Source organism: Malus domestica, chromosome 06 (assembly GCF_042453785.1).
Source record: "Malus domestica chromosome 06, GDT2T_hap1".
In the NCBI taxonomy this organism is placed as follows: domain Eukaryota; kingdom Viridiplantae; phylum Streptophyta; class Magnoliopsida; order Rosales; family Rosaceae; genus Malus; species Malus domestica.
In genome coordinates, this window is record NC_091666.1 from 34,739,802 (window position 1) to 34,753,416 (window position 13,615).

Here is a 13,615-nt window from a genome sequence, read left to right on the forward strand (position 1 = left end):
ATCAGAAATTTTTTTATCCAATAAATTCATAACATTTTGAAAAAATTCAGATTGGAAATTCAAAATTCTTCAAAAGACATAAATGCATTCCAATTTTCATTCCAATTTTTCAAAACTATTCGAATTTGAAAATTTTCGGGTTCGTATGAAAAACTTAACAGTGGAGTGGAAAACTTCATTCCAACTTGCACCCCTATAGCTTTCAATCTTACCTTTCCATCTGACTCTCTTCCACCCTATATTTCACCAAACTACATAAAAATCTACAGTAAACTGCTGAAATTCCCCTTTATTACTAAGTTCATGGGGCAGATACGAAGTTAAGTAAGTTAGGGATTTCGACAGTTTACTCCAAAAATCTTGCCCATTGGTAGGAGAATTGATATAACAAAACCACTTTCTTTTTTAGACCGTGAACCCTCTTTACTATTTAATTATCACATTTCATGTCAAGAGTTTAGGCAAGTTAATGATGAACTTTAAGTTGCAGGGAATAATAAGCCAATTTTTTCAATCAAAGAGTTTTATAGAATCATATGATGAAAACCTCAACAATCCAAGCTCATTGGAGTTCAGCTTGGCGAGACCGGACCGGATTGGCACGTAAATGAAGTTAAAATTGGCTGACTACTGCTGCATTATGCTCTGAAAAAGAAAGAAGCAAAAAAAATAAAAAAATCACAAATATATGCCTGTGTATGTATATTATATTTAGGAGTTCCCATGCATGTCTATATAATTAGTGATGTTGATATGTGATGTTTTGCCATTGCGTAGAAGTCATGAATTGAATCAAAAGTTAAAAGTAGAAGGAAAAGAGATGGAATAAGTTTTAGTGGTGCATTATCTGCTGGCTTAATATTCCCTCTTTTGCTCCCTCTCTTTCTGCTGGCTAATCAAATTACACTTTCCCAAAGAACCTTTTCCCTTAATCACTTTTAAATGGGATCATTTTTTGAGTGATTAAGTTGTGAATTCTTGACTTTGAAATCTCTCTCTGTCTGTCTGTCTTTATTTAGTACGTTCATTCGTTAGATTTGAAGCCTGATTTGCCCCCCAGAAAAGCAATTTGAAAGCACTTTTTTCTGTTGATTTATAAATATTTTAAGAGATGGGGGGAATACTGATTGAATACTTTAACAAGCAAACCTGCATGCATGTATATCTACTTATCCGGCATCATTCCTTTGTGAAGAAAAGATAGAAATAAGTACATTATTTATTATTTAAGTAATAATTTAATTATCAACAAATATGATTTATAATATAATTCAAATACATAGTCTCTTTAATAGTACCCTAACAAAATTAATTAACACAGTTAACTTGTGATGGTAGAATAAAAAATTGAGATACGAATTAGGAGGAGGAAGAAGGAGAAACAATTTCTAATTGTTGTATTTAATCCTAAAATTGAGTAAAAGATGAGAGTATACTAGATATACTAACTTTTTAAACAAATTTACGAACCATATAATGTGTCACCAATAGAAATAAGCATTTTAATCAACACTTAAATAATAATTCAATAATTAGCAATCACGTTATATAGTTTACAAAAATTGATTTAAAAGTTGATATCCTAGCATTACCCTAAAGATAAAAATATAAATACGAGATGACATTTATCACAATTTAATAAAAAGATAACAAAAAAATGACGTGGATAATCAGTAAAGAGACATAACCCAACAAAGTAGACTAAATCCAATAATAACTCACAAAATTAGACTTCTGTTTAAATTTGTCCTTAATTGGGGTAATTGCTTTAGGGCAATGTTATCCCTGCACATCATTTTACTTTCCATACATTATTTTAATTTTTGACCGTAAGATGGAATGCAATGAAGAAAATCAAAAAGTACAAAGTTTAACAAAAAATGTGAAAAAAGTAAAAATAAATGTATAGATAACATCACATTTGCTGTTGATTCTACTTCGCTTGGTCCCGTGTCCGTGCGTGACTAAAGTGATGTTCCCATTGTGGCTTGCACCATGACCCATTTTATGGTCCATTAAAATAAGATAAATGTTTGGGTTGATCTTCGGTGTTCTCTTGTTTTTCATGGTACTAGTACCTTTTTTTTTTCCTTCTAATTAACTAAAATTAATTTGAAAGTTCAACTAACGTTTTGTAATGCAATCACTTCCGCGTATAATAGCCTACATTGATTATAATCTAACTTTACTTTTTTTGTAATTCAAACATTGAAAGTTCATGTCAAGGTTGTTTGGTTCTTTGGGGGCTTTAGGGTTCAAGGTTTTTATTTTTGGGTGGGGGCGGGGAAGTGAATAATATGATTGAGTAATTCTATCACATCTACACACAATATCTTATGTTTATACTATAACACGAAGTCCACGCTGTAATAATAATATAATTACATAATCTTTATTTAATATTGGATAGCACTTTAACGATTTTAATGTAATCTTGCATTTCTAATAATTTAGACGTTAAACCATTTTGAAATTCAATGTCATGTCGGAATAGACTTCACATGAAGGTTATGGGCATAAAAGTAAATTAGAATTTTGTGTCATCCCATGATGTCCACTCATATCTAATGTTTGTACTTAACAAGACATACACATTGCAACAACCAACTTTTTTTTTTTTTTGGGTATACCAACAATATGATCATGTAAGCTCAGAAATATTATGTGACTTATTTAACGGTCAAGATAATTCAAATTAATTTGCCATTTTATATCCGATTAGTGACTATCATGGCTGTTAGAAATCATTGTCATTTGGGTCTAGTTTGAGTGAATGGATTTGTGTTTGGCCCAAGTTTAAATGAAAATTTTCATATTCGGCCCAGTGACTATTACGGCTCATTTGGACAAAGGTATTTGTTTAGAGAATGAGTAAAATTTAAAAGGATTTGATTACAACACTTACATGTATTTAATACAATAAATATCTCGACTATCAGATAGTGATTATATTCCATACCTATATGATAGCGTTAATTGAAGAAATTGTTAGTTGTTGAGAGAAAGGGAAATTGGCAGGGATCGATGACACGCCCGACCTTGATATTCTCCAAAACACCAAGGTAGATATGTGTTAGTCGACACTCGAATGTGATGAAGCCATATTAGAAAGCATGAGAACAAGAATTATGAATAAAATAATAGAAATTTAAATATAATGAATATGCATTTAAGGAACGTGTTCAGAGCATACACCTAATATAGAACACTAAAAAGGAATAATATAAAATTGAATGAACAAGAGATGGGTCCTACACTGAGAGGACTCGAAGATGCCGATGCGGAAGTGCCTTAACGCAGGGATTATACGCCTCGATTCTAAGTCATGAGGGGGCACAAAACAAACATGAGTGGATCAAGTTGATATATATAGTACTAAAGCAATTATCAACATATTAACCCCAAAAGTTTTATGAAAAAATAGCATAATAAGTGGTAGGTTTTCCAAAAACCTTAGCATGCCATAAAACTTCTCATAAAACACATCTTATATATAGTGTGCTAAATAATGGTATCTAATAATAATATCTCCCGGCCCGCAGCCAACACCATGTTTCTCGACCCGAAGCCAGAGATTATTTTCTCCCAGCCCAATGCCAACTCCATGTCCCTCGGCCTGAAGCCAGGGATTATTTATCCCAACCCGCAGCTAACAACCATAATCCTCGCCTGTGACGGTATAGTGACCACTACATAAGCACAAAATCATAGAACATAGACTTCCCAAACATAGGTATCTATATCTTAAAAACATCTTCATTGTATAAAGTCATCCATCATCTATACTATAAAGAAGTGTGTAAAAACATATTCTAAATAATATATCGTCATCCATCAGATGTCCTACAAAGAACATGGGTTCGATAGAAAAATATGGTATTCCAAAATATTATAAGTAAGCGTAATATCTCGTAAAACGTTTCATAAAACGTAATCATTAAATCATGCTTTTTATGTATGCATTTCTACTATTAAAACATGCATTTTAGAAGGGGTCCACTCACAGATACTCCGTCGTCGTAGAGCCGTACAAAATAGAAATGACGGAATCACTGCTAATATTCGCACCTAAGCACATGAAGTGCATAATTAATAAAACTCTATTCACACGATTGAATTTGAGAAAATGGACGTCAAAAATGGATTCAGGACGTTGAATTACCCTAATAAGTGTCCCGAACTCCCTGGTAAGTTTCGAAAAAGTCAACAGGGGAATATTCTGGGTCAAAAGGCCGGTCAACGGGCTGGGCCTTAAAGGGTTTTGGGTTAGGGTTTTAGCGGGCCAAAGGCCCGATGTTGTTCACAGCTCGAAGGCCTTAGTCCAGAAGGATTTGGGGTTTTAAATCAACGGGCCGAAGGCCCTAGCTTTTGCTCAACTAGTAACCACAAGGCTAAACTACAAGAAAATAAAACTATCGGGATTAGAGTTGAACTTCGGTCAAACTACAGAAATGAAGCTTTTAAAAAAAATAAAATCCTGGATTCTTTATGAATATCAAATAATTTTCAGGTTATCAGAGACCAGATTCAACGCAAGCCTTCCTGTTCCAGGACAAAACATCTGACCCCAACTTGATTGTGGTTGCATTTAGAAGCACCGAAGCATGGAGGACGGGCCTGGGTTTGGGTAATGGACCTTAGGTTTCTGGGTTAAGACTAATGGGTTAAGGACTTGGGCCGAAAGATTAGATTAGGCCCGTTCTAAATCATGGGTCGGTCGAACCTCATAAGCCCGGGTTTTTGGCAGGAATTTCCCGAGCTCCAACGGAGCTCGAAACATCACCAATTCAAGCAATTCAAAAGACCAAAATGAAGCCAAGAAGAATAGGGAGTCGAATTGTACCTATCGGAGGCCGTGAAAAGGCCGAAGTTGGCCGAAAAGTGGCCTGAAAGCCACGGGTATTCGCCGGAAAATATGGAGAATGCTTCCCCGAGTTATTCCTGCTTTCAAACGTTACCAAGGTTCTCAAAACCACCCTAAACTAACCTAAAACATGATCTAAAGGGATCCTATAAGGCTTACCTTAGTTGCACTGTCGAAACTCGCCGGTGAGATGCAAGCACAGTGACTGTGCTACAGTGCGGGCCAGGAAGAGAGGGAGAGTGATCGAGGGAGGGGTGAAGGATAAAAGAATGGTCTAGGGAGTGGTGGCTGTGTGTGAGTATGTAAGTGTAGGAGTGTGTGTGTGGGGGTGCATCGGAGAGGAACATAGAGAGTTGTCGAGAGGGAGAAGAGAGAACTGTGAGATAGGAGAAAGGTGAGGGACGGGGAACACAAAAACAAGGTGGGCCCTACGTGGCTCACCAATTAAGAATAGAAAGGAAACCCAAAATAAAATATTTAGCCCAAAGTGGGAGTTTACGAAAAAGTCCTTCAGTTCTGTAAAATCCGGAACGGATTGTCATAATCGAAGCTAAACTAAGGTACATAAGCGTGATTACTTTCTGCTACTGTAGGAAAGCACCATCTGTATATTAAATACATTTATTAACATGAATTATATCAAATCGTTAGATGATGACTGTATTAAAAACATATAAGTATTGTAGCCAATCCTGAATTCAAATTGGGAGACAATTTTGCACACATTTTCTCTTTAAGCACACCTTAGTTATTTTTGCCCCTTAATTTATTTTGATTTATTTAAAATAACGGTAAAAAATAGACAAGGATGTGTAAGGAAACCAAAACAGTCTTAAACTTGTTCCAAGTTGAGGAAATACCTACAATCTTAGCACATTAATGAAATATGTGGTCAACATGTAAAAAGTTAATACACGTAACATCATGTTGTTTGTCCAATGTATTAAGACAACCTAAGAGCATTTTCAAATAATATGTCAAATTTTAAATATAAAATTAAAATTTGACAACATGTTGTACTTTGATATCTTTTTAAATTTGGTTCTTCATCTGATATGTCAAATTAAAAATATTTAATAACAACTGAAATAATAATGATGATGTTGTAGTCTATTTTATCTGACAGAGAGACTAGGGCCGGCGGCAGAGAAAGAGAGAATAGAGATGTGTGTTTGTAGAATTGTAGGGGAATGTGTGTGTTGTTATCCCTCCTACATTGTGCCTTTATTTATAGTAGAAAAGAGAGAGAAGATATTCATTCTCCTCCAAGTAATACAAGTTCTAATAGGAAAGGATAACTAGGATCAAATCTAATCTAGGATTTACACAATCATACTTATTCTAGGAATGTTTACAACACTCCCCCTTGAGTGTGCAAATACTTAAGGTAGATTCAGCATCATGCAGAAGTTGAGGAAGTCAACTCGTCGGCACTGATTCCAAGGCACAACGCTTATTCTCAATAAGGTAGGAACTTGCATAAGTAGTAAGTCTCACTAAAAAACCCTAAGGCTATGGCAAAAACCCGAGTAGGGACAAAATCCATAGTCTAAGGAAAAATGCGTGAGAAATGCAATGTAAAAAAAAACGTCTACAGGACGTCATCAGGGATATGACCAGCCCAAGGTGGGTGCCTCGTTAAAACTTAGTTAGGTAGCAAAAACCCAGTGGGAAAAATGCTCCTAATCGTAGGGAAAAAGAGTACATTAAGATCAAGCAAGTATCCAGAAGATACTCCCCCTGAGTTTGACATAATTCCAAAGAGAAATAGCAAAGTTACAACTCAGAAAGTTTACGCATACCAATTCCATGAACAAGCTTCTGAAACGTCGCCTTCGACAGTGATTTGGTGAAGAGGTCAGCCAGATTGTCTTGTGATCGGATTTGCGTGACTTCAATCTTCTGATGCTCTTGTTGTTGATGTGTAAAGAAGAACTTCGGCGCAATATGCTTGGTGTTGTCTCCTTTGATGTAACCCTTATTGAGCTGTTCGATGCAAGCTACGTTGTCTTCAAAAATCGTCGTCGGGGCATTAACGGCGGGATGAAGATCACATGAGCTTCGAATATGGCCTACTACTGCTCTCAACCAAAAGCATTCCCGAGTTGCTTCATGTAAGGCGAGAATTTCAGCATGGTTAGACGAAGTGGCAACTAAGGTCTGTTTAGTTGACCTCCAAGATATTGCGGTGCCTCCAATGGTAAAGACATAACCCGTTTGAGAATGCGCCTTGTGCGGATCAGATAAGTATCTAGCGTCGGCATAACCAACAAGGCGAGAATCAAACCGATGAGCATAAGGTGTGGCATCACTCGAGAATTCGTAGGGATAGAATAAGCCCAAATCCGTAGTACCCTTAAGGTAACGGAAGATGTCTTTCACGCCAGTCCAATGTTTGCGTGTTGGTGCATTGCTGTATCTTGCCAAAAGATTAACAGCGAAGGAGATGTCGGGTCTAGTGCATTGAGCTAAGTACAATAAAGCGCCTATCGCACTTAGATAAGGAACTTCAGGCTCCAAAATCTCTTCATCATCCTCATTCGGACGGAAGGGATCTCGCTTTGCATCTAGCGTACGAACGACCATATGAGTACTCGAAGACTTCGCTTTATCCTCATTAAAACGGCGCAACACCTTCTGGGTGTAGTTCGATTGATGTACTAAGATTCCATCCGAACAATGCTCTATCTCGAGACCGAGACAGTATCGAGTCTTACCTAGATCTTTCATCTCAAATTCCGACTTCAGGTGCGAAACAGTTCTCGCGAGCTCTTCAGGAGTTCCGATGAGATTCATGTCATCGACATATACTGCAACAATCGCAAATCTGGAATGTGACTTCTTAATGAACACACAAGGGCATAGTTCGTTGTTCACATATCCCTGACTAGTCAAATACTCACTCAGACGGTTATACCACATTCTTCCGGATTGTTTCAAACCGTATAGTGAACGCCTCAGCCGAATTGAGAGCGTGTTCCAGGGTTTGGAAATATTTGAACCAGTCAATGTAAGTCCTTCGGGAACTTTCATATAAATGTCCGTATCAAGATCCTCATAGAGATACGCGGTTACTACGTCTATCAGCTACATATCCAGTTTTTCGGAAACTACCAAACTGATAAGGTATTGAAAAGTAATCACATCCATAATGGGTGAGTAAGTTTCGTCATAGTCAATCCCGGGGTGTTGTGAGAAACCTTGTGCTACAAGACGAGCTTTGTAACACACAATTTCGTTCTTCTCATTACGCTTCCGAACGAAAACCCACTTGTAGCCAACGGGCTTCACATGTGGAGGAGTAGGAACTACAAGTCCAAACACCTTACGTTTTGCAAGTGAATCAAGTTCGACTTGGATTGCTTGTTTCCAGTTTGACCAATCAGCTCTACGTCGACATTCATCAACGGAACGCAGTTCAATGTCATCGCTCAACATGATCTCAGTAGCTACTGCAAATGCTAATGCATCATCGACAATCATCTCATTTCTACGCCACACATCATCTAAGCTAGCATAATAGACCGAAATCTCACGATTCTCGGGAGGAGGATTCGTCTCTTCAAGGACGCTTCCATAATCTAGAATTTCCTCATGAGTTGGGTAAAATGAGTAAGTGATAGTCGGATTCACGGTAGGCTCTGCAGGACCTTGTGCCGTGGTTTTCCTCTTCCAGGGGTGTAAATCCTTTGAACCAAGGGGTCTGCCACGCTTTTGTGTAGGGGCAGATGATTGGCTAGCCGCTAATGTACGTGGATCACCAGAATTGGCGTCCCGGGCTTCCAGAAGGGTAGTTCGTCGTACATTTGGTACATCTATCTTTGCAGGCGTATTCGCAGCTGGAATATGTGATCTTGTCACGCGCGCTAGATCGGTGAAAGCATCTGGCATGCTCTGAGCTATGCTCTGGAGATTTAATATGCGCTGCACTTCAGCTTCAGACTGAGTGGTGCGGGGATCTAAATGAGACAAAGTGGGAGTCGTCCATGATAATTCGCGTCGTTCATTAAGAACGTTGATGTTCTTATCTCCCCCTAACGGCGGGAAGACTGTCTCATAGAAGTGACAATCCGCGAAACGAGCGGTAAACAGATCGCCTGTCAAAGGTTCTAAGTAACGAATAATCGAAGGAGAATCATATCCGACATAGATTCCCATCCTTTGCTGATGCCCCATTTTTGTACGTAAGGGCGGCGAAATTGGCACATAGACCGCACAACCAAAAACGCGCAGATGCGATATGTCGGGTTCGCATCCGGTGACCAACTGAAGGGCACTAAATGGTTGTGTCGCAACAGGCCTCAGGCGGACCAACTTTGCTGCATGTAATATTGCATGGCCCCAAGCAGCGATCGGGAGCTTGGTACGTATGACCAACGGTCGAGCAATCATTTGTAAACGCTTAATGAAAGCCTCTGCCAGGCCGTTCTGGGTGTGAACATGGGGTACATGATGTTCAACTTCAACCCCAACCGACATGCAATAGTCATCAAAAGTTTTAGATGTGAATTCTCCAGCATTATCCAATCAAATAGATTTGATCGGATAATCAGGGTGGTGAGCCCTGAGCTTGATAACCTGAGCCAACAGTTTGGAGAATGCAGTGTTCCTTGTGGACAACAAGCACACGTGTGACCAACGTGTAGAAGCGTCAACCAAAATCATAAAATATCTAAATGGTCCGCAGGGAGGTTGAATCGGTCCACAAATGTCCCCCTGAATCCATTGTAGAAAAATGGGAGGATTCGAACGAATCTTGTCATAAGAAGGCTTAGAAATAAGCTTTCCCATAGAACATGTTTGACATGCGATTTCATGGATCGAACCTAAGCTTCGGGTTAGTGGATGCCCGTGTGAAGTTTTGAGGATACAGCGCATCGCTATTCGTCCAGAATGTCCCAAACGATCATGCCAAAGTGTAATTTCGTGCGCGGTCCCTGTGGTAGGGCCGGCCACATAGTGGCATTCTATGGGGCGTATGGTCGTAGTATACAGACCACTCGGGTTACGCTCCATCTTCTCTAGAATACGCTTCTGGCCATATTCGTAGGAAGTTACGCACAGAAATTCAACTTCGTTTTCTACGTGGGTTTCAGCGTGGTAATTGTTATCTCTAATGTCCTTGAAACTTAGTAACGTTCTTCCGAAACGTGGAGAATAGAGTGCCTCAGCAATGGTCAAGAGTGTACCATTGAACAACATTATACGTGCCTTACCGTATCCTTCTATCAGGTTGGATGAGCCTGAGAGGGTTGTCAGAGGTGCATTCTTAGGTACGAAGTTAGTGAAATAGATGCGTTCACGCAAACCAGTATGCGTGGTTGCACTATCTGCCAGACAACTAACTTTCCCACTAGTCATACCTAGAATGAAAAATTAATTTGAATCGGTCACATGCATAAAAGTTTATAAAAACAAGTATCAATTCAAAATAATTTCATTTATTCAAGGATTAAAACTGAATATCCAAAATAAATCGCCAACTAATAATCTAAAACATAAAGGAAAATTGTTCAAAATCAACCAAAAAAACAAGGTGGGGTTCGGCCACTTGGTGGAATTCGGCCCCAATTGTCTTATTTTAACTAAAAAATGAGTCTAGGTCTAAGATTCTAATCTTCCATAGGAGTGGTATCCTCCTGAAAGTCAGAAACCTCCATCTTTGTAGTCTCCGGTTCGTCCACGTGCATGAAGTTTGATTCAAACTTCTTACGACGAGAATGATATTCATCTACAACCTTCTTGGGAGCACGGCAAATACGGGACCAATGGTCCTTGGAACCACAACGATAGCACATATCGTCATTCATTGTGGCAGGTGCTTTGCCCTTATTCTTGAAGTTCGGGGCCTTGGGAGCGAGGTTTGGGCGCTTCTGGGCTTTGTTTCCTCCTTTGGATGGGCCTTGGCTCTGTTGACCTTGGTGGGATGGCTTCTGGCCGCCCTTACCACGCCTCTTTTGGCGTTTTGGGTGCTAATTAGTGCTATAATGTGCTTCAGGCACAACAATAGCCCCAGTAGGTCGAGCTTGATGATTCTTCATCAACAACTGGTTCTGCTTTTCAGCAAGAAGTAAAACAGAGATCAAATCCGAGAACTTAGTGAACTTCTGAGCTCTATATTGTTACTGCAGGACAATATTAGAAGCAGAGAAGGTCGAGTAGGTCTTCTCCAGGAGATCCTCTTCAGTCAAAGTTTCATTGCAAAACTTGAGAACTGATCGGATTCGACAAACTTCAGAATTATATTCATTCACAGACTTAAAGTCTTGGAAGCGCAAGTGCTGCCAGTCGTGTCTTGCTTTAGGCAAGAATATGTCCTTTTGGTGATCGAAACGATCAGCCAAAGCGACCCATAATGCACGTGGATCCTCCTCAGCAAGGTACTCAGTTTGCAGAGCGTGATGAATATGTCTTCGGATGAAGATCATAGCAGTGGCTTTTTCAGCTTCGCCAACAGGTTTATCTGTTGCTTCTTCAATAGCAGGACGCAAGTTCTTTGCAGTGAGGTGGAGCTTCACATCTTGAACCCACTTGAGGTAGTTCCTTCCAGAGACCTCCAAAGCGGTGAAGTCGAGTTTGTTCAAATTCGACATGTTCCTATCACAAAATGGATGGACAAGATGTGGTTAGTGTAATGGAGAAAAATCAATCCATTCACATAGGAGTAGAACATACAGGTTCTAATAGACATGTATTGGTCTAATTTTGCATGAAAAACTTCAGGTTTTCATGGGTGATATGTTTAAGAGAAAACTTCAGGTTTTCAAACAAGGCATGTTTATAAGAAACTTCGGGTTTCAAAGTAATTATGAACTTCAGGTTCATATATTCCTGCAGGCAAACACAAATATATATGCAAACAAATATGCAAAGAATATATGCAAAAATATTGTATAATGATAATTGAATTAATTTATTTTTGGTCTTCGGGGCCAAATTAAAGTGTGGGTGAAAATATAAAAACCCATATTATTTTAAAAAAATGTTAAATAATAAAATCTCGGGGCCTAAAAATATAGGCCGAGAACCCTCGGGTGGGGCTACAGGCCCATGGGGAGAGCAGGGGGTTGGGCTGCTGCAGGCAGACCCCCCAATTTTTTTTTTTCACAAAGGGCTGCATCAAGCAGGCCCAAAAGAAAACTAAAAAATATTTTTTTTTCGGACTGGGCCGCTGCAAGCGAGCCCAGAAACAAACAAAATTTGTTTTTTTTTCGCGCAGGCCGCTTTAGGTTGGCCCAAAAAAAACAAAAAAAATCTTTTTTTTTTTTTTCCGCACGGGCCGAGAGGCTGGAGCCTACTAGGGCTCGGGTTGCAGGTATCAGACACCCCAGCGACGCTGGGTGTGCTTGGCAGAGGAAGAAGGCCGGAAAAACTAGGACAGCGCCACTGCAGGTGGTTGTCCTTGGTGTGTGCAAGCCATGGTTCGTCGGAGAACCAAGTATCCATCGACGGAGATGAAATCTCGACGTGATATCAAAACCCTAAAAATTGAAATCGAATTTTCAAAAAATTCCGACGAGATTCCGTTGAATCTCGGTTCAATTGTCGACATGGGACGACTTCAGGTCGTCGAGAATATGAACCAAAGGTTCAAGGCTATGGCTGCAGGCCATGCCATGGTCGGGGGACACCAGGAAGGGTGTCGGGATTTTGGGTTTGGGGCTTGGCTTCGTGGGTTTTTTCTGGGAACAAGGAGAGCTGCATGCTCTTTGCTTGCGTGGAGACCCCATCTGCAGGATGGTGGTCACGGGTTCTAAAGAACCCAGGTCCCAATCGCAAAAAAAAATGTGTTTTTTTTTCAATTCAATTATATTATATGCATGTATAATTTTAATGAATCACATATTTACGTTGATGCATATGCAAATAATAGTTTCAATGCATGTACATATGTAAGATTCAATTCATGACAAATATCAAATTCACATAATTGTAGCAATTTTGATTATGAAGCATACACAATTTATGTAGAATCTAAAATACGTAAAACGTAAAGTTGGGTCATGCATCATGGTCAATGTTCATGCTATCAGGGCTTGCAAAATATCGAGTTAAAAACCGTTGTTTGGAAAGAACCTGATTGCGTGATGATATGGATGAACTGGTTTGATGCAGAAAAATTCTTCAACGTCAAATTCCTAAGCGCAGCGGTAGGAGCGTGCTGATAACGTGTTGTGGTCTATTTTATCTGACAGAGAGACTAGGGCCGGCGGCAGAGAAAGAGAGAAGAGAGATGTGTGTTTGTAGAATTGTAGGGGAATGTGTGTGTTGTTATCCCTCCTACATTGTGCCTTTATTTATAGTAGTAAAGGGAGAGAAGATATTTCTTCTCTTCCAAGTAATACAAGTTGTAATAGGAAATGATAACTAGAATCAAATCTAATCTAGAATTTACACAATCATACTTATTCTAGGAATGTTTACAACAAATGAGTACTTTTAGAACAAAAAATAATAACACAAAAAGTAAAAAGCATTTAATAATTCAATTGAAAATAATTTGTTGCCGATTTTTGTAGCAAAAGGGTGATGACGGCCAATCGCATGGCACATCAAAATTAATTTGATCACTTCACTCCACGTGTTGGGACGAATGTTTCAAACCAAAAGAAAACACTCTCAAGCCGCCGCACATCCGACATCTTCGTCCATGCGCGACACGCGTCACTTGTTGATTTGAAGAATGTATAACAATTACTGCGCAAGGACACGCGTCGGAGCGAGAAAAGCCCGGGACACGGATTTGGATTA